This window comes from Camponotus floridanus, unplaced genomic scaffold (genome assembly GCF_003227725.1).
Source record: "Camponotus floridanus strain SB8 unplaced genomic scaffold, Cflo_v7.5 scaffold107, whole genome shotgun sequence".
In the NCBI taxonomy this organism is placed as follows: Eukaryota; Metazoa; Arthropoda; class Insecta; order Hymenoptera; family Formicidae; genus Camponotus; species Camponotus floridanus.
In genome coordinates, this window is record NW_020229223.1 from 164,157 (window position 1) to 187,375 (window position 23,219).

At 40.0% G+C, this 23,219-nt stretch overlaps 1 protein-coding gene across 1 annotated transcript in view; it reads left to right on the top strand.

Annotated features, from left to right (window-relative positions):
* The window catches only part of LOC105248930 (prolyl 4-hydroxylase subunit alpha-2), a 78,509-nt gene that overhangs the window by 13,356 nt on the left and 41,934 nt on the right, over positions 1 to 23,219 (top strand). The window contains exon 2 of the mRNA XM_025411985.1: positions 8,418 to 8,489. The gene's annotated coding sequence lies outside the window, so the exon portion shown is untranslated. The remainder of the gene's footprint in view (positions 1 to 8,417; positions 8,490 to 23,219) is intronic.

Genomic DNA, 23,219 nt, shown 5'->3' on the forward strand with positions numbered 1-23,219 from the left:
TGATTCAACACTACTGTACTACTGATTAATGTCGTACAAATATTGTATTTCAAATAAGGATATTAAAATATTCCGCCATTTTATCGTGAGAATTGTCAATAGTCGAAACAATATTAATACATTAATAAGTAGTTCCGGATAGCTCTTTTAATTTTTAATATATTATTAAACAAAAATATAATATAATGTTACATTTTTCTAAACTCAAAAATTTTCGCGAATGATATTTTGAGAGGAAAAATAAAATATATGTATCAGAATAATTGCAATAAAAAGTGATAATTTCTTTGCGCATAAAATTGTATCGGTATTTTAAAAACACCGATATCGTAATTAAACTCCTTCGTTTCGCACTTAATAAAGCGGTTTCTTTTACAAACGATCGAAGTGAAGAATAAAGCGAAATAATTAGAGGCGAGGGAGTTTTTCATCGATTACACGTACGCATTTTTACAGGAATGATTTATTTATTCGTATGAATTAACCGCAAATAATCGCGAGCTAAAGTTAACGGGACGAAAGGCGCGCGGGAGAGGATTGCTAGAAATTTCCATAATTCTCGCAATTCGTTTCTGGCCTAGAACCCTTGGTGCGAGGATGGCAAAGGGGAGAGGAAGAGACGGGGAAAGAATAGGAAAAGGCCACAGGGGCGGGCCAAGAGTGGCGCAAAATATTCGCCCGTGACTCTCTTTCATCTCCAGTTCCGCGGCAAAATGCAAATGGTCGCATTGTTCTCTGCGGGGGGGGGGGGGAGGGCGTCGCGACGCGAGGTTGAAATATCGAAATGGTGTTCTTTATCTAGGTCGCTGATAGTTTTGGGTTTTGTCTCGCGATAACGCAGCTGCCTTTGATGCCACGAGCGTTTTTATTACGCGCGTTGGGGCAGCAAAAGTACAATCTCCGGCCGAGACAATATTTATCATTCGAGCTCTGTAACATAAGAGATTTTATACGCTGTTTTGTGATAGAGGCTAACCTAAAAATATCGGCTGTCTTTTTTACAATAGACGCATTGGTCGACTTTGAATCCATTTTTCTTGAAAAATATCGCGACACACTCTTACATGTATTATAAATGTACACTTGATAGAAATGTCGAGAGAAGAAAAAATCGGAAAAAAATTAGGGATGATGATTATGATTATCTGATGAAGCGCGAATTACGCACGCGGTAAAACTTTAATGCATTTTTGTACTTATATAAAAATACATTGGTAAACTTTAGATTAATTTCTCACAATTCTTACTGTATTATATACACATGTTTTTTTCATCCTCTTGCTCTATTATACTTTTACAACGTATATTAAAGTTATCTTATCAGGTTATATACTTAATTTTATTTTGTCAATCAATACATACAGTTAATGTTCAATTTAATACACTTTTGAGCGCATATGCGAGTATTTTGCAATCCTTCTTTCTTTTTTGTACAACAAAAGGATTGATAATATTGATTGTCAAACCTAACTTGTTACATCGACTAGACACTACATATTCTGTCCTATTCACCAACCAGACATTATCACCCTATTCATGTTTTGTTTTACGACTCGGCCAAAGCTTTGGTAGAGCTTTTGTGTTCAACTGCAATAACGCCAACTGCAATAACGTTGAGCTGCTTTTTCCTTCTGAATTTTGACGATTTTACCGGGTTTTGATATTTTTACAATTTTCACACGGATAAAAAGGATAAAGCGCACGATAAATTTTTGTATATAATTTAAATAAATAATTGTTATGCAAATAAAAAAGTCTGATTATGTATTTGAATTACATCATTTATGATTTAAAGCAAGAACAATACGTACGGTTTATATACTTTGATGAAGAGGTATTCCAAGTTGCAACGACACACATGTTAAAATCTTAAAGATTAAAAAATTTGACGTGAAAAGAAATAATGTGAGTTTGAAACCATCAAATGAGATTGAATCAGTTTTTTCTCGGATAAAAACTTTTTCCGTGTTTCTATTCCCAAGAGTTTGCGAGGTCGAATACTTTTGCCGCGTCACCTGAAACACAAACTGTATCTGTGGAAATAATTTAATTTGATCGATAATTTTACGATAAAGATAAAATTGATAATAACGATAATTGATAAAAATAATTATACTCAAAATAGGGTTGAAAAATAATGGAAAAAAATTGTCAGAATGTAAAACATTTACACTTGCTCGAATAATTTTATCATCCGGATTTAGTTTTGATTATGTATGCCTCGTATCTCGGAAACTTGAACGATCGCTTTTTGTCAAAGTAACTTAAATATCAAATATAATTATTGTCGCGTATAGTGTTTCAAAATGACGTAGGATATTAGCGGTTTTGAAAAGCGGCGCTTTACCGATGAACCTTACCGTTCCTCTCGAGAAAGCACACGGAAAACAGCGGAATAAGTTTCTTCCAAGAAGTTTTCCAATATTTCGTCGGTTCCAACGGTAATAAGAACCGTGTCCACGTGGACCTTACCCGGAATGAAATATGCGACTCTGCTTGTCGGTGTGGAACATGAGGGAGGGTGGGCGAGACGTGGAGAACCTCCATCTGCGGTTCGGGGACCGCTGCAACGCCCTGCAACGTGCCACTTGCGTTGTGTATTTGGTCTTGTTTTATCTTTCTTTTCAAAGTGGCTATCGCAATGTTGCCGCGCTTTTCGACAGATTCATCGGTGCCACTACACGTCCGCGCATTTGCGGAAAAGCTCCTTTTTTCCGTCGCGATAATTAAGCCAGGAGATGAAGCGGCTCTCCGCCGGACTTTATCGGATAATTACGAGAGCGCTTAAAAAGTCTCGCGTTTTTCACTCGGCGCGTGCACAGACAATCGTGCTTACTCTTATTATGCATTTCATTATCTCGTATCTTGTTTATAACTCGAAATATAATAACCGATTTTAAGCGGCTTAATTCTTTACCGCGACCGATAAATGCTCTTTTTCAACGTCGCATGATATTTGAGAAACGTGTATCTATGACTTTACGAATCGAGAATAAATGTCATTTAAACGTAATATTTTTTCACAAAGTATTTTCATTGATTCGCCATCCGTTGCGCTCTATGATGCGCATTTCACGCGGGACACGACGGGACACTTATTTACCCCACGCAAACTTTACACTGCGGATGCACGTGTAGCAAATTAATCATCCGTCCCATCTAACTACGATCTTGAGAATTACGGATATTTATAGCAGAGCCGATTCTGATGCAAATAAGGGGAGGACGTCTTCCATTCCGATAAAGTCGTTTGCCCCGTTTACCGGGTGTACCGTACTTTAAATTATCCGATACGCTCTCTTCCGAGGAGCGATAAAATCCCTTCGCGCTACTGCTACGTCTACCGTGGCAGGAAATCGGCAATAAATACTTTTTATTAAGCTTTCCGTGTCAAAAATTCCTAGCGCGCGAGCGCGAGCCATTTATAATTTATGTAAAAAAATTGTGACATTTACGTAGAAATTTGAAAAAGAATATTAATATTTTAATAGAGAAAAGTCTACTTCGACTCACGGCAGTGATTAAATTAATTTGCCACTTTTAAAATCGATGCTTGTCGAGGAATCTAAAATTGATATACATACTTGTACGTACGTACATCATTATTATCATTTGATTCAAGGAAAGTTTTGCATTTCGGTGTATTCGTTTGCGTATTAATTTTGGTTTAATTCTGCAGTTTACGCATATGGGAAACCGATTGAGATACAATTTACCAAGTTTGGTATTCATCGCTCGTCGCGTCGTTTTCCTAATTAGACGCGGCCGATGAAATTCGTCGTGCGAGCAACAATAATTTCATTGCTAGAGTTCGCGAGCTGGTTTCCAGCCACCGGGGGGACTTGGTTAAATTACACCAGCAACGTCTAAGGACAGACGCGGCAACTTAATTAATTGCTACGACGGTGGAATAAAATCATCATGCGCGGCAAGAATCACGTTTTTCCAAAGCGAACAAGGAGCACGTAGTTGATGTATTAGAATCCATAAAGAGAAAATACGCAATTTTATTTCTCGCGCGTGAGCGCAATTTTGCCCTGCAACATGCGCGATTCTCATTATCCCTGTTTCATACGTCCGTCTCATTCGCAAATAGGAATTTAATTTTTTCACATCTTTCCATTTTTCTTCAAATCTCTCTCTTTCTATCTCTCTCTCTCGCTCTCCTTCTCCATTTCTCCTTGTATCTACTTATCCATCTTTCACTCCGCCGATTTACATTCCTTTTCGGATATTTATTTTTCCTCGCGTTTGCTCGATTCGCGCAGTCATTATTCAACCACCCCAATTTCCAACGACCACTCGCGAACAAATGAAAATATTTGCTCGGGAGATTTGCAGGTTTGATTGCTGAATTTCCTTGCCGTTTTTTTACTCCAACGGAAACGTAACGTTTGCGATTTATTTTTGACGCACGATATTACGTGGTTTCGAAAAGGTGAAGTGGATGGATAAAATATTACCGCCAACTTTTACGGAGAGGAGAAATTGGGAGGGCAGGCATTCCATTTATATGTATACACATACATACATACATGCATATATATATATATATATATATATATATATATATATATATAAAGTAGCTCAATTCGCCACGATCATTTTTTTCTGTCGACATTTTCACTTACAGAAGGCTTACGGAAAATGAAAGAAATTTTGGACACAAAAGTGACGTACAAAAACTGCTTTTTTACGTGAGAAAAATGTAATTTTCTACATACACGTATAAGCGTGGAATAAATATTTCACGCTGTAACAAGTGGGGTAACGAATCGAGTATTGGATTGTCAGTTAAAAAGTCGAAAACGTTGTTTTATCAATGACTTGAAATTTGCGCACACCTCACATTTCGCTCTCTGTCACACGCCTCTCTCTCTATATTATTTATAAAAATACACATCTCCATTTTCCAAGTATATGTCGAAATGACTCCATCCACTATATTGTTTTTGTTTAACGATTTTTAGCGAAACAACCGGAATCGTGACAAAATGGCGCGAGGATAATCGGTATTGTCCGGCACATCCGGGTGATAGGAGTCGAGCGTGTGGATCGAGTTTGGCATCAAACGAGGTTCTGTAATCCTAACTCGCTTCGGTCCGGGTCGAAGGATCTCGCGGTAATCCACAGCTAGGATCGAGCTTAAATCGCTTCTCGTGACACTAGCTGAACAATCCTCGCCTCGGGGTTCAGCGGCATCCTAGACAGAGCCTGCTAGCTCGATCGTAAAGGACCACTCGAGCACCGTAAATCCATCGTCGCGCTTGATCCTGATAGCAAAGTTCTCGGCATTATCCTTCCGGAGCACGTGTCCTTTTTTTTCTTCCTCGAGAATGCCCGACCAGATGATGAAAATCCATTTCATTTCGCAGCGTTTTACGCCAAATATGCCGTCGTTCGAATTCAAAACGGCGGATAGATAATATCGAATCGAACGTCAGTGTTGCGTACGTTGGATTCGTCGAAAGTTTCAATCGTAATCAATATCTGTCATCGTAATCAATATTCATATTCGGCATCGCCGACGTAGACTCGAGGGCGAGATTGAAAATCCAAGTTTCGAGTAAATAAAGTTGGTCGGTCGCGTCTTGTAAAATGTGTTGAAACTCGTTGGTTCAATTTTCCGCCCTCGCTCCCTTTCCTCTTATCCCTGTCATTCTACCTGCTCCCTGTGCAAGTCGGAGTTCTCGAGACTTGACGAAACTCGATCGCATACAATCGATAATTCTAACGTGAAATTGAGCCTCGGGGGAAGCGGGGATGAGAGGGAGGCGGGCTGAACGATTCGTTCGTCTCGGGCTTTTTAAAATTAACTCGGGTTATAGCCGGTCGAAGAAGAAAAGCGGAAATGTGAGCTGAATCGCAGCGGATATCCCGCGGATTTTATCTCGTAACTGCATGAATACGTGCTGCGATATCCAACTTTTCCAGACATGTGTAACCCTAGAAAAAATTCGCATATTCATCGAGCGTTGATATTCCTTGTAGATGATACGATTTCCGAATACGACTTTTCTTCTCTCTCCCTTCGTTACTTAAACACGTGCAAATATTTTAGAAATAATTCCGAGCATTAATGAAATGTCATTACTATAACGTATCTCTCTCTCTCTCTCTCTCTCTCTCTCTCTCTCTCTCTCTCTCTCTCTCTCTCTCTCTCTCTCTCTCTCTCTCTCTCTCTCTCTTTGTTGACAATTTATTAGAAACGTATAATTCATTATTAATTATAAATTTTTAAAGAAACGAGATACATGTATAATACATATGTTGTGATAAATTCCGAATCGTACGTATAAGCTGTATTTTGAAAATAAACTCGGTAGTCTTCTCGAGCTCGAATCGAGCTAGCGATAGAGAGGAATCAATAATCCCCGCTGGTCGCAAAATCGAGAGCACGAGCTTGAAACGCGAGACTCTGCTTTCGTTTCGTTCGTCTGGAACTTTAAAAATTAACCTCGCGCGCGCTCGAAGGCCCGCTGAACGGCCCGTCGGAGGAAAAGAAACGGACGGCAAAATAGATACGGGGACACTCTAGCCGGCGTCACCGTCGATTTTCCAGCGATTCAGACTGGAAAACTCCTCCGCGCTCTCTCGTTCGCCCTCTCGTCGATACTTGGACGCCGTAAATCTTGCAACGAGAGAAAATGCCTTCTTTTTCGTGCCCCCTTGGCGTCGTTCTCGTCGTTTTCTCGCCCGGGATAGACGAAAAAAAAAGAAAGGAGAAAAGGAGCAAGGAGAAAGAAGCTCGAAATGTTCTCACTTGACGACGCGTCGTCGTATTTATACAGTTGTAAAATTCAATCGCCGATCTCGAGGCGTCAAAAGGCACTCGCCGCTCGAAAGACGTCTCGCGTCTCACGTTTGACGTTATCGTTTATAGCGGCAGAGCCGAGGCCAGAGCCGAGGGCAGAGCTTCTCGTAAATCATGCAGCAGTTGCAACTCTTTCTCAGAGGGTAAACAAATCTTTGGCAACTTGGGCCAACGCTAAATGTGTGAGAGAGAATTTATTTATTTTTTTTTCAACGATTAAAACTTGGCCTATCCAATTTTACGCGATAGGAACTTGACTCGATAGCGTCTTTAAACGATCGACAAGACCAACGAGATATCTCGACCGTACGTATCAAACTAAAATATTGCAAAACTTTGGCATAACTCTGAGCGATATCGACGACAAAGGGGAGAATGGTGCGCTAAATTAGCGATCAAATACCGTTCATTGTTGGTACACGCTCGGAACCGATTCACACGGTCGCCAGACTAGCCAGTTTAACCGGAAGATATCGACAATGGCCGGAAACAAAAGCTACCATTGTGAAGCCCACGGTCCAGTCGCATCGGTCGACGATAGAGCCACTACCGGTGGTGATGGCGACTTGGAGATCGAAAAGAAAAAAGGGAGAAACGCCGGTTAATTTCCCATGGAAGTAACCGATTGCCGCGGAAAAATAGCGAGAGAGAACCAGACGCGCGGTATATATCACATCCGGTCGACGCAGCCGCTGACTGTTCCCCGGAGGCTGTGCTGCACACGCGATGTTTTGCTCTCTCGCGCTCTCTCGCTCTCTCTCGTTCTCCGAGCTTGAGCTCCAGACTACATTCACTTTCGAGGGTTATCAGGAGGTCCTGCGGGACCGACAGAGCGCGAGCGAGCGAGCGAGAGAGAGAGAGAGAGAGAGAGAGAGAGAGAGAGGGAGGGAGGGAGGAAGGAGGAAAAGTCCCGCTTTGTCCAGCAGATCCCATATTTCAAGGGACCTCGTTGAAAAGCCCTGTACCGTACGTAGAGTGCGCGTTCGCACACCGCTCGCGTGTATGTAACCGCCTCGTACATTTCTTTCTCTCTCTTTCTCTTAGTCTCGGCCGAGGTGAGGGGTGCAACATTGACAAATGTTCCACCCACCCGATTCTCCATTTTTTGCCTTTTTTCTCTCTCTTTTTCTTTTCTCTCTCTCCCTGTCCGGATACACATTTATGCGACAGTAGACACTTTTTATTATCCACCTTTTAACGACGTATCTTTCCACGCGGATTTTACCACAATCCGCTGATGAACACGCGCGCAATCTTATCGTGCGAGAATTCTAATTTTCGTACAAATCGTATCCTTTACCGAGGATAAAAGGGAAAAGGGGCAAGCTACTCCCCAAAGAGAATCGTGACGGTCCGCGTAGGAAGAGGTAATTAGAACCGCACGTGCGCATCGTTTTTGTCAAAGGAACGAAAATGGTCTAAAAGGGAGCCTGGGGGAGATTTCTGGAAAATGTATTGGAATAATTTGCTTAGGCGATGCCAACAATTACATGGAATTTGTTTTTCTAAAATTGACCATCTCGTACATAAATATTAATTAATAAATTACGTAAAGATCAATTCCAAGAATAAGTAATAATTTTGTCATTTTCATTTTTTTCAGGTTTACGTACTCTTTCGGATAACTAGGACCGCAGGAAGAAGAAAAGTATTTGGCAGTTGCAAGAGGTGCGAGGTATGTACTCTTATTTACTCTTAGTTGTATAAAACTTAGTTGTTCAAAATATATACAACTAAAATACACGTATAAATTTAATATATATGTAGAGAGATTCGCTCTATCAATCTCGGGTTATTTTTGCGTGCGCATTAAGGCTCCGGTCGAGATAAGAACCGTATGCAAAAATGCTACAAAGTCGAAGCCGTAATATGCTCTTTGTTTTGTTTTATTTGTAAATAAAATGAAAGACTCTCGTGTGACATCTCGACGACCGATCCGTCAAAGTTTCGACCGATGCCAAACTGCATTTATCGAATTATTTCGAGTCATTCGGTAGAAATATAATATTCGCCCCCCTCCAATTTGTTTTTCAACTTGCCAGAGGATTCGGCGTTAAAATCGCACTCTCTAAAAGTGAATCAGTGTATTATCACTGAAAAACAGTAAATATATCACTAATTACAGCAATTATAACTACAGCACTGTAAATCAGTGATATTTTATTGAAAGAATTAGTTAATAATTTTGACCGTTTCAATCAATAATATTATACTACAATTCATCTCTCTTTCATATAAAATTAAACATTTTATTTTATTTATATTACATACGTATTGAACTTGCTATTTTAAACAGATAACGAACGAATAATAATTTTCATTAAGTCGCCAGACATTTATTTGCCCGACTCATAAGATCGTCTTAATATCTGAAATTAAATCAAAGTTTTATTTTTAATTTTATCTGTCGCTCTTTGCAAACTTATATAATTCTTATGACTACGAATACGAGAGAAATAGCGATCGATAAACAAACAAACTAGCGATTACTGGTTTTACAGTGAATTTTATTTTAACTGACCATAATCGGGGAGATATAAGATAAAATAACAAAAAAAAGCGTTTCCACTGAAAATCAGTAAAATACTCCCTGATTCTCAGTGAAATCTTATTTACTTATACACTGTTTAAATTAGCGATATTTTCACTGATTCACTTTTAGAGAGCAGATTCCAGTGCATCTCGCGTACTAATCAACGAACTAATTGCCGATTTATCGGGAACCGCGTCATTTCGGCAATCGTTTCGCGCACGAACGGATAGTTTTATTCTCGCACAGCCCGGGAATCTCTCGCCCCGCGCCAACTCTTGGTGCATTCCACCCCGGAAAACATACCATCTCCATTTTTCTCCATCGAATGTCGCGGCTCGTAATTTCGCATTTCAAGCGGTATATAATCGTCGACGGTAATAACGACGCCGAGATAATAAATATCTCGCCAAAGAGAAAGGGGGAATCTCCGTGCCTCCCTCCCCGCGCTCGCAATTACTTCCCACGTTTTGATTCGAGAGGAGGGAGGAGAGAGAGAGGGAGAGATGGGAAAAGAGGGACATCGATATAGTTATCTCCGTTTGCTCACGCACGTCCGGTTAAAGTTGGCACGCCGCGCTTTAATTTGCAGGAAACTTGCCAATCCCGCCGGCGCAGCGTCGCTGATGGTTGATATTTCGCTACGCGAAATGAAAACTTTGACATCCGAGAAGGCGCAACGAGTCGAAAAAGGTGTCGTCGACGAAATAAGCGTGGCATCGGAAATGCACGATGGGGGCACGATTTGTGGCATCGAGTCGAATTAATCGGCCGGTAGAATCGGACAATCTCGGGAAGAATTACACGTGTATAAAGATATCGGGAAATGAATCGGGCGACGCATAACGCCGCAGCTCGGCGATGATGAATCGTTATAATCGTGCCGCGACTCGCGGCAGTCGGAAATGGTCAATGACGATCCATCTTCCGATGTTTACCGAAACACGCGTAGAGAAGGCGAAACTAGGCGTCCGTCGTCCATCGCGCGCGCGTTATACGTATATAACTAATGCAAAATCGATAGTTCATTTCGCGGCCGCTACAAGCCCGGTTTTTGTTAGCTCGCCGGCGAGAGGACACCGAGAGGTGTAAATTAGAGTGCACCCGTAATTGGACGAAATGCGATATCGGATCAAACGTAATATCGGCCAGCGGCAGCGTCGCGTTGTTTACCGTCGTCGATCCGTCACTTTAATATGCGTAATCGAATGATGTAACAGTTGAAAGTCATTCGACTGGGTTTTCAATTAAACGAGATGAGCCTGCAGAAATGAATTCGCGCGTCGTGACTTCTCAGATCGGAAAAAAACCTAATTTATCGAAATAATCCGCAATCACTCGATAATATCAGTATCTTTCCAAGTCGATTACGCGATTGCAAAATATGCGGTTTCATTAAACGTGGATTATTCCGTCGAAGGAGGAGAGATTATTTGTATAACGATTAAGGACGGATGATTGCTGGATGATCGTTTCTCTTAAATTACACTGCTATTCGTGCGCGCGCGCGCACACACACACACACACACACACACACACACACAATATACATCGGCCATAGACGATGCAACCGATAGTCGTAAAGTTGGTCGCGGTAAAAAATGTCCAAACTTGTAAATAGTTTCTTCCGCATTTTGAATCGAGGGAACGCGATGACAAAGTACAAAGTGGAATTTTCAATCTCGGGAAGCGCATCGACGGTAACGCCAACATCGACAGAGGCGCGTCTGCTTTCGAATTCTCTCCTTTTTTTTTCTTCTCTCGACTTGGACGTGACCGGAAAGACCGAGGCAAAGATTACGTTATGTCAGTGCCGCGAGAGAGGACGACGATACGCTCGGAAAGTAGATTACGATAACGCGTGTTTCTCGCGCACGCACGGTCACGTGAGACACGCGGGATTGAGAGAGAGGAGTGAGAAGGGGGATGGGGGGAGAAGGAGGAGGCAGCAGAAGCATCTGGAAATGCGAATGACCGAAAAAGGCGCGACGCTGAATATGCAAACGCAATGGGTGACGAGAGGAGAATTTTCTCTCGTACGCTCGGAATTTCAAGCGATCGGAGTGTTTTTCGACGCGATAAATCATTCGCTCGTATGAATTAGTATTTTGGATAGAGTCTTAAATATTTAAACAGTCTCGTACTCGAATAAAATCATCTTGAATTTCTTTACGCAAAGATATTTATCTGAAATATCGGAATATTTATAAGGAAGGATATTGTAATCACGACAAGTCTAACGAGAGGGGATATTATTTTACTTTTCATATAAAGGCAATATTATAAATTTACTTTTCCAAATCTTATACATGTCGCATATTTATAGAAGGTTCGTATTCCATACAGAGGTGAACTGTAAATGATGTTTAAAATAGCAATTCAAGATATTTAAGACGACTATTTCCGTCTTGTACTGAATTATAAATAATAAGGTTAAATGTTATATTAATGTTGTATATTAATATTCATTTTCCTCTTACAATTTGCACTTTTAGATTTATTTTTCAATTCATTGCTCATATTTTATTAGTACATTACTTTCTTTTGTCTTGTATAGTAACATTTCAATTAGTAATTTCATTTATAATACGTTTAAATATATATTTAAATATATATTTTCTATATATTTATATACTTGTATATTCATATGCGGAGAAGAAATTTTAATTCGATTTAAACTGTGCTATATTAAATAATTTTTTTTTAGTTGGCCTCGTATTTTTTTTTTTTAGCAAGAGAAAAATTGTTGCCTTTTCAAATCTTGAAAGACTGAATAACGCTGTCGAGCGATAAATTAATTCAATCGTTGCACCCACGCGTAACTTCTTCTGCGCTTTGAGTTCCGTTCTCGTTGTCTCATCGCGTTATGTTACATGCAAGCGTCTGACAAGGTAAATCCGCATGATAATATTTCTTGAAATATTTGTTCCAGTTCCTTTCCAAATGTTTACATTTCACGAGCAACTACAATGGGTACAAATCTATTTCTAATATTATATTTAATAAGAGAGAATTTGTTTAAATATTAATGTATATATTGGAATTGATATAAGTAAACTGTCAGATTTTTAACATTTCCAACCATCTGTCATTTTCTCTTGCATCTTTTTGTTTATATTTTACTCGATTCGGAAAATGTTTTAAACTCTCAAGACACATTGCAGAGAGAAATCATTTTAAAAACTTTTCGAGACTTACGTTGACTTTTCCACAAGGAATGTAGAGAGATATCTCTATTTATATATTTTTCAAAAGCTAAAATTAAATACCATTGCAATTTTGTAAAATGGAAAGGAATATTTGAAATTGTTCGAGCTGTTTACGACGCACTCGTGCGACTCTTGTCACGACAGTCGAATATTAATATTCGTGCGGGAGTTTTGTTGTGATTCCGATTAGCGATAGGAATTTCACGGGATAGAACAAAGAGAGCCGCCATATCCTCCCTCGTGCTATTTTCCACCTGAATGTCCATTCGCCGTCCATGTGTGCGTGGATGTGTGCACCGCGATTTCCCGGTATATTCATTCGTATTCCGACGCAGTCGTGGAAACTTTGCGATAATTCGATGCCTCGTCGACTGCTACAACAGCAGCAACGGCCTCCGTCATCGTTGTCGGACCAAAGCGGCCTACGTGACTTTCATGTCGCTTCCCACTATTCCTCCTTCGTCCCGATTCTTCCCTACCATTCAGTATCGTAGCGATATTGCATAAAGCCCGAGACCACGACACGTATTATACATTTTCCTCGACAATTGTCAGACGGGATAATACCATCTTGCGTAAGCATTCAACCATTACCATTATTATTTTCATTATTTGTAATGGACAAGTATCTGTTAGATACTTTTGCAATAATTTCACTTTACTTTCCAAATTGGATTGAATTGGAATGATGTTAATATTGGAGGGATCAAACGGACGTTTGATTAAGAAGAAGGGAGATTGCATTGTTGAAAATTCAAAATGAGTTCTCTTTTTATTAGCCGCGTTTATTAATTGAGAATATTACTTTTTTAAAAGAGCGCTATTTCTATAAATATTCTTTTTAATTCGATGCGCTTATATAAACGTGTTATCACTTTATAATCTTTTCCATTTTCACACGTTTGTCGACCTGGCAGGCGTTTAAAATATCGCAAACTGTATTGTTTTAAGTAGCGTTAGATAGAATTACTTTACTTGTTTTTTCCGAGAAGAAATTGATTATGTTAGCATACGCGCGCGGCAGCAAATTGTTAATTGTTTTCACATGCTTTTTTCCCCTCGCCGCTCCAAATAAACGCCTTGTACGTGACTATAAAGATTCACCCAACCTTAACGTACGGGCACTTTGCGACAAGAAATTTTGTTACGGCACGATAACAAAATGCTGAAAGCGTGTCTCAATTTGAAAAAGAAAAAGATTTTTCGCCTTGTATTTTCATTGGTGCGACATTGTTATTTCATTCGAAACGATATCTAATAATTTTCTTAAAATGAGATAATAATTATTATGCACGCGGGAAAGAAGAGAAGGAAGAAAAAACTTTTATCAATAGATACATTAACATCATTATCTCGTTGCACCCAAGTTAATTAATTAATTTTATATTTATATACGATTAATAACGACGAGAGTGGAATTTATTCTATTAATGTTTATTATTGTTCGTTAACATATTTATATATTATATTTAATGAAATTATACGCGGAAGACAATGAAACTAATACAGATGAAATATTGATGAACGATTCGTACGTATAATAAAGGTATTAAGCTCACATTTATCATTTACGTTCGTTGTTGCACGAAACGAGGAGAAGCATTTCGGTGGAAAATACGGAATATGAAAAGTATTGAAATAATTAGATGCTCGGCAGGATGGAGGGTGTCTACGTTTTCTCGTTTTTAAAACTCGGAGTTTTGTTTGACGAACGACATATGATGAATGTATTAAAAGTATCGAATGAATGAGGAACGCAATGGAACAATATCCGCTACATTTAAATCGAATATTAAAAACTTGGGGAGGGGTTAGTGGAAGAGAGAGAATTAAAATTAATTTTTCGTCGAGCGCATGTCGGCGTGTGCCCGCGATGGATGTGAATTTTATGCGGAATCAACTGGTGAAAAAACAGCTCGTGAGAGTTATAATTTTTATATTTGTCTACGCTTTAATATGCTCTGATTTACGTGAAACCCGCGCATTCGCATTTTACTCGATCGGAATATATATATATATAAAAAAAGAGTATAAAATTTTTAAAATGTAAATTACGCATAAAAAAAGTAAATACGATCAAAAAAAAATTTTGTACCCATTATTAATACATATCAAATCGAGAGAAGGACGTATACGTGCGACAATTTTGCAGAGTTTGCAATGTTTTTCTCTCTTTTTTTCTTTTTCATTTTCAAGATGACAATCTTTCGGATCGATTTACCGTTTATACGCGTGCAAGTTTCAGTCACCGAACCGGGAAGGAGGCTCCTTGTTCTCGATTTATCGGGGTCATAGATATCGATAAGACGCGATCCGCGACAAGAGTAACAACGCCCCGAGGTCGTGCGGTCGCGAAAGTAACGCGATCAGATTCGATTTGACTAACGGCTCCTCGGCGGCACCGCCAGAATTTACAGAACACGCGTGATATATAAGCGTGCACACGGGGGACATGGGATATCACTTGGATTTATGACAGCCAGTCTTCATTCTTGCCGCGTTATCGGATCTTTTTGAAGATTAAACAACGGATAAATGGAAACAATAGACACGCGAAAGGCTATAGATAATTTTATGAAATTTTCGCGTGTTTAAACAAAGTGTTTACAGAGTTTATAAACATATTTATTATCGCGACAAAGACCAACTTTAGTTTAATTTTATTCGGTATCTCGTAATAGAAGGATTCATCTATATAGGATTCATCTATGCTTGGGACACGTTAATAATTTGCACGAATATTTCAAAGTCATTGCCGTCCATTGCGTGAAAATGAAAAAAATGCATATTGCGTATATAACTTTTTTTAACATAAATTTACTACGCGCTGTATTCTTTGCCGCAGTCGCGTGACATTTCTCAATATGACGCTGCATCATCTGTTAAATGTATACATCTCCCATATTAATGGCACTCGCGTAATGTGCCGTGATATACGGTATACTATTCAAGTCGCGAATAGCAATATGAAATAATTTGGTGGGAAGGAATGACGAGACGCGCCTCGTCGAATAATCCCGACTAAGGACGAGCAATTTTTTTGTCGCCTTTGTTTGTTTTTTTTCGCCGCGAATGTCCGTCGAAATTCAACGATGGACCAATGCATAAAAGCTCGTTTCATGAATTTTTATGAACTCTGCCGTGTGCCGTTATAACGCAAAACGGCCAGAGTCGTCACACGTTGAAAACACGAAGCTTGCGGGAAAGATAGTTGTCCGTCTCGTTTCTGCTCCACGCATCGCGACAATTTCGAGGATCGCCGATGTGGAAAATGAGTTTCCGCGCTACCGAAAGTGACGCCGCACTCTAGACTCGCATTCGGGAAAAGTCGAAAGAGAGAAATACGGATCGCGACGGTGCGCTTCGGTTACTTTGTACGTATTATCGTCAAGAACGAGTGTCTCTCCCTCTTTATCTCTTTTTTTATTTATCCCGCGCACTCTCTCGCGCGACATTTTTCTAGCGAGACAGAAAGCCCTGGAGAGAAAAAAGGGACACAAGACAGAAGACGAACAAGCGCGTAGGCAGAGGAGACCGAGCATTAAAACTTTGAAAATAACAGAGTTTCTTTTAGTGTTTCGGGAGCTTTACCAAAGAGCCCGGGAGTAGTACAAGCTCGCGTCCTGCTGGGGATTTGCCGTGGAAGAAAATTCGAGTTTGCGGATATTAACCCGCCGTTTTTACTACTTTGGAATGTTGCGGTCTTGTAATCACGCCTCGTAATCACGCGGCTTTCCGACGAAATTCTTGACACGTTTCGGCCATTTTTTTGCACCGAAGAGACCGTCGCTCTCTCCGAAAGAAGCAACTTGCGGTAGACTCGTGTAATCATGACGTATCCTTTATATAATGAGCAAAATGAGCGGCGCGAAACGTACAAATTTATTATATTTATCATCTTTGCGTATTTTTGAATCATCATCCGTCTCCTCCTCTTCTCGTGCTTTTATATCGCTTTGTCATTTCGCGGAGGATTTGAAGGTGGTCGTTTGAAATTAGTCGTCGATCGAGAATCATAAAAAGTTTTTATGGGGGAAGACAAAAGGCAGCGTGCGTGCCGCGGTCGTTGATAAATTTGGCACGCTTAAAATTCAGCACGTTTTTTTCCCCGCTCGTAGATTTCGTCCGATCGCATAATGCTGGCGCATTGACAAACGATCCCTAGATACCCTATTCCACAGCTGATAACGCCCTGGAACACGAGGGAATTTGGTGTCGGTCGAATACACGCCAGGATTATACCCGGGCGAGCAGGTTGGGGATGAGGGGGACGAGGGGGAGAATTGGGATTTGCGAAAATCTGACCGACGATTGATAGAGAAAGAAGCTCGCCTGCGGTTGAGACTCTTTGGACGGCGCGGATAATAAATTGAACGCGCGAAATGGTGCCAATTCAGCATTTTATGCAGGTTGCCAGCGGAGGATGAAAGAGGAAATTATAGAATCTTCATTTTAAACGAGAAGCGTGCGGTGAGACGATCACGCTTATTTCGCCATTTCGCTACTAATGCCCTATATAAAAAATGTGAAATTTGAGAAATTTCTCGATTTTAATATTAATTAGATATTATAGATACGTGCCAATTTTTCTAGAATGAAGGATATCGAAACGCTAATATGATATTTAGAAAATTTCAAACAAATAAAATGCATCTAAATTTAAACGAATTAAATAATGCGCTTTCTTTCATTAGAATAATTTGTATTGAAATGAAATATAAAAGTATGTGTAATTTCCAAATTTGAAAACTAGATTATTTCAATTTAAATAAAAGCAGTATTACATACATAGAGTCCTTTAAAAAATCTAGATGGATTAGATTTATTTAAAATTTTGTTCGATATTTAAAAACATATAAATTAATTTAATAAATTACATTATAATTTTGACGCCCGAGAAACTTGATGAAAATATAGAAAAAGAATATAATAAAAGATAAATGTGTGTGTTTACAATTGATAAGAATTTCAATGTTACGCGAGAAGAACAAATTTTATCCGAAAACATCTGATTTATCGGTCCTCAGTTTTCGCGTCTGCGAAATCTTTCAGTCTCGGTAGATCTATTAATCAGTCGCAAGAATCGAAAGTTTGAACAAAACTCATCGGGCTTTCAAATTTAAGACGAACAACGAAAGAATAGACATCACGTTGAAATAATTGTTCCATTCTCCCTCTAGTTATTCAATTTATCTGTTTATTTGTCTGAATCCTGAAATATTCCGCACAAGTTTTCGTCTATCGGAAATCGTTACGGGACGATACGGGATTTATACTAATTACACATGTATATTATTTCACGTTCGTTATAAAAATTAAAAACACGTAAATTACTTACTCTCAATTTACATAATCGTCATTTTATTAAAAAAATGATTGAAAATGGAGGAAACATTTTATTATCGAGTAGACGATATCGTTACAATAATTCGAACATTCAAAATAATACTTGAGTCTTGAAAGAATCGATGTAAAATTCGGATAAGAAAAATGTATGTTATATCGCATGGGAATTTACGATCGCTTTATCATCCGCGTTGGCGTGCTACGCGCCAAAGGAACAGCAACTATCGCCATCATTCGATTCGGCAAACGGGTTCGCTTTAATTAACAATATAATCCTCATTGTGTCGGGGGAGTTTCAATGGAGCGTGACTCGAGGGTGCAGCGTGCACTTTGCGGCGGAATCGAGACTCGCGCGAATCCGGTCGCCCGTAGATCCGTAACTTAACCGGTATTCCCGGCAATGAGATCGCGACACGAGAATTCGCGATAAATCTTGTTGCACCCGCGCGGCTGCCCCGAATGCCGGAACACGCACGAGGAGCAGTCATTTCCGGCGAAATCCGCCGGCTAATCGATAGGAGGGTGTATCGATCCCGCGCAACGTCACGCTACGATCACAGCCTCGTTATCAACATTCGCAGAAGACGCAAACTACTGTCATAACAACACGACGGATAACGGATGGCCATCCCGAGCGGATGAAACGGATTCAAATTATTTTCTTCTCTCTAAAGATATAAAAGATATATCGGGAGAAAATTGAAAATGGCTTCAATTTTATAAGGCTGCGGAGGAAAAAACAATAATATATGTACAAATAATTATATTTAAATGTAAATATATATTTTTTTCATTTGTCAAGTGCTATAAACGATGGCGGATCTAATAATCAATATTTCGGCACGTACGATAAATTTGAATATTCCCGTTGGATAATTTCAGCGTAACACCACATCGATTTAAAGTGTTACGAAATGTTTTCGAAGCGCCTTTCTCCTTTCTAACCATCTTCATAATTCCCTAGAATCGAGTCGACGAAGGCATACGCGCGGAAGGCAAACGCCTCCCTCGACTACCGTTATTATTTATCGACGTACGAGAGAGAAATTGGGAGGGTCAAGTCGCGTTCTCGTCGAGAACATTCACGGATTGCGAAGTGTCGTCGCGGCTCGCAAAAGCCGGAGCGAGGGGCGCGCGGACCCTTCTTCTCGTTTTTCGCAGCTCGTCGTCCGCGATCCCTCGACGAGCCCGACCGATGGCGACGGTCGCATTGTGCCGAATCCCATTGTGTTGAATTTGAAGGGATGTATACCCATCCTCCGTTTCCCTTTCTTCTTTCGCGTAGCGTTTCCCTCTTTTTCGCATACCGCCGCGCGAACGACGAAGCGATTATGAGAGCGCGAGAGGGAGGAGACGCTTGAAACGCGCAAATCTGTATTACGCTTACGCAAGCTTACAAGAGCGTCTGGTTAACGAAAAACGATAGGACGTTGGTCTCGCGTGTAAATGTTGACAAAATTCCTCTTTTCCCCAAAATGCCGGATCAATCTTGTTTACAGACAAAATTCCTCTTTTCCCCAAAATGCCGGATCAATCTTGTTTACAATTTACGATGCTTCCACTTTTAAAACATTTAAATTTCTCAATTACCGAATAAAAACGGATGTGTGCCATTGTGCTTGTCGTAAAAAGCAACCTTACAAATATTGACCAAATATTATTCATTTAAATATCTAATGCAACATTTCTCTTATGCAACGCAAGTTTAGCTTTACAATCATATACATTTCGATACTTTGTTACTACTTTATATCGCGAGTTCAATCGACTAGGAAATTTATCCGAATGCGGAAGCCGAGTGGTTGGGGGAAATTTTTTCCGTTTTTCCGGCATCGAGCGTTCGGTCTATTCGCCTCATCAGCGCGATAAGCGATCTGCCGGTGGCGATTCAGCATTTTATACGTTACAACGTAAGAAAACACGAGCCCCATTATACGATTCTGGAGAATCCGCAGTCTGCGGCGGTCAGATAACCGAAATGGACGGTACGATTTCGTCCAATTGGCCACCAGCATCGCCGCGAATTAAACACCGTGTTCCGGGACCTTTTCTTATCGACCACGTTCGCCTTGCAAAGTTGATCCCTCGAAAGAATCTCTCGATTACGATTCTCGATTGAACGTATTATTTAGTCTGAAATCCATTACTTTTACCACGTAATTTTCCGCTCCTGCGCAACGTGATTTTCGCCTTTTCCCGCAAAACACTTTTCAACGCTTCAGAATTCAAAAATCCAATTATTCAAGAAACAATAAGCGTGTCGCGAGATAAAATTAATAGAAAATATAATTTATAAAAATAAAACGTTTACTTTTATTACGCTGTGCACGGTGCGCTCGTATAAATGAGGGACGGTTGAAAAATAAATGCGACGTGAAATTTTCTTTCGCTCGTCGATTCGTGGCAACCGATATTACGCGACAAAATGATAAATAAATCCATATAATTATCTGTACTCTCTGTAATTCATACTTTTTCGTCGCGCGCTTGAAATATACAATAGAGCGAAACGATGTGTAAAGGAAACGAAAGGTACGAGAGAACCGCGCAGTCATGTAACTTGGTTAGTCGATCGGTTGCTCGTGAAAGATTCTCCACGCTAAATCGTAAAACGCGTCTTTGTTCCCCCGCGCCATTCTCGTTTACAGTTATTTACAGTTGTTTATAGTTTTGACGAGAGCGCACCCTGACCAGGCAGTTTTCCCGGCGAGCGCAATTTAACTTACTCTTTGGAAACTCCTTACAAAGAAATCGGCCAGGACCGGGGCGCGAGGCGGAAGGAAAGTTTGTATAAAACTGTCCAATATCATTTATCTCGAGAGACAGACGGCCGGTGTATGACTTGCCTAACTGTAATCGAAACTTTGGACATTTCCGGAGCGCTTGATTGACGCGCGCGGTGTAATTAATCCCGAAAAACGATATGCCCCTTGCATCCTGAATATCTCGTCCTAATTAAACGTGTCGTTGATGGCTACAACATCCTGGTTGCGCTCGAATTAAGTGACTCGCGTCTCGAGCTTGATTCTCTCTCAATCTTTTTTACATCGAAAGGCTTACTTTTGTGAAAAAAAAATGGATGAAAAAAAAAGATGTAGCTACCCTGGAAATTGTTTCACGTCACGCCGCATTAATTTTATACATTACACCGACGCGGAATTATAGTTTTCTCCCGTAATGGAAGCAACGTGTATTATTGATACGCTCTTCCTCAAAGGAGAGAGGAAAAATGACGAGACGGTAAAGGATGCCGGATTAGCTAGGGTATAGACTCATTTTCAACATAACCGTAAGTGCCGCTTCAAAGCGCGGACGGCGACTAATGGAATTCTCTTGTACGCGATGAAGAAGCCGAATGACGGCAAACGAGAGCCCCGATACGAACGAAATCGCTTAATAGAACAGAAAAACGTCCGGGACAATGAATTTCGCTGCTTTATGGCAATGGCGACCTCCTCAGGGCGATCGACGACGACGTTAGCGACTCGCGCGATCCGATAACGAGTAGACTTATTATCGGTAACGATTGCCTCGAAACGGATGGAGCCATTTTTCAATGGCAAAAAATTGATATTATATGTACCTCGATTGTATCGTATACGTGCGCTGCACGTTTCTGATTCGCTTGATAAAACGACGTCACTTCCTCGTATATCTTCTCGTTGTTTTACTACAGCTTTTTTTCTTTTTTACGGAAACCTTTTTTTTTATTTACGTGAAATTTTACCATTTTATCAACAGCTATAATGGCGGGGCAACGTCCTCCTGTACCATTTCGACGGGGAAGCTAAATAATGTCGGTATTTAAAGATATTAAACACAAGTCGAGAGAGAAAAGAAAGATTATAAAAAATATGTGTTATTGCGTCACGTTTCGCACGCAAACTGCTCGCGATAAATTCCGTGTCGTCGAGGTGTAATCGCAAAACAGCCGTTATTTTTTATTATCGGCTCGGAAAAACGGCAACCCTCGCAATAGTGCGCGCGATCACGTGCTAGAAACGGAAATACGAAAATTAGATCTAACCTCCGTTTACCTTCGTTCCACGTCCGTGATTTTTCCCCGTTATCCTGCCCGCAATCTGCGAGCAATTTGCAATCTCGGTTTTAGCGATAGCTGCTACAGCTTATCCCGTATAAAATTCTTGCGCGGATCTCCTAGTCCGCTTTTAAGAAAGCGGTGCTTTCTTTCGCAATCGCGTGCAACGTTGTTGCAGTGGCGCAATTTTTCGCGCACTTTTATCGAGATTGCGAGGTGGGTGGTATACAAGGAAGACATAGATGGATGAAGGAAAGAATGGCCGTAAAGACGCGTGAAGAGAGGAAAATCGGGGGATAGAGGGAAAAATGGCTCGAGGATAGCTTTTGGCACGCGATAAGTGGCGCGATAAGTTTGGCAGGGAAGCAGATCCGGATAAACTTATGCCGCGAGGAAAATCGGTAAACTATAAAAAAAAAAAAAGAAAACTCGACAACCTGAAAGCGCGGCGGAAATGTTTGAGGTGCTCGTGTTATTCCTGGTACAAATATCGGGACAAAATTTGCATTAATCGCGAATTTAAGAAACGTTTTATGACACATCAAGTTGGTCCTTTTAACATTCAAATTCAATTTTATTTGTTTAGTTTCCATCTTTCGTTTAAATCAAGATTGTAATGTCTAAGAGCATTTAAAATCATGCACGCGGAAATGCATGGATGTGGAATGAAATGAATGTTTGAGAAATCTAGGATAGTAGTAATTGAAATACGCCCTTAAAAAGTAATAAAATTTAGTAATCGACTAACGAGAGAGCTTTTTCTCTCATCTTTTAATGCTTTAATCATTATTGCGAAAATGTATTAAAATATAAAATGGATCTCCTCGAAAATAAGACACAAAGACCGGAAAGTTACATACTTACGTATACTGAAAGTTATAAATACATAGTTGGATATTCTGCATAATAACGCGAATACAATATAAGTTTGATTAAGAATGTAAATGTGACGAATTACAAAAACTATTGCAAAACTCATTTTTCCAGGATATTAGAGAGATTCTAATTTTTTTTTCAAGGAAATTATATACCTTTGTTATTCGCGCGCTCTGTATCCACATTTATTATTTATCGCGCTAAAAGTGTCGCGCACTTTTGAAAGATGAATTGGATAAAGTCACATTTTATAAATCAGATTTGTTTCTTTGCTTTAAAGAAACAAATTGACAAAACACAAGTGCACGGAATTTACAAGCGGGCAAAGTATTACAACGCGCGCGAAAACTTTGAGACACGTTTGTTTCAAAGAGACGCGATCGTACTCGAGATTTGTTGCACCTG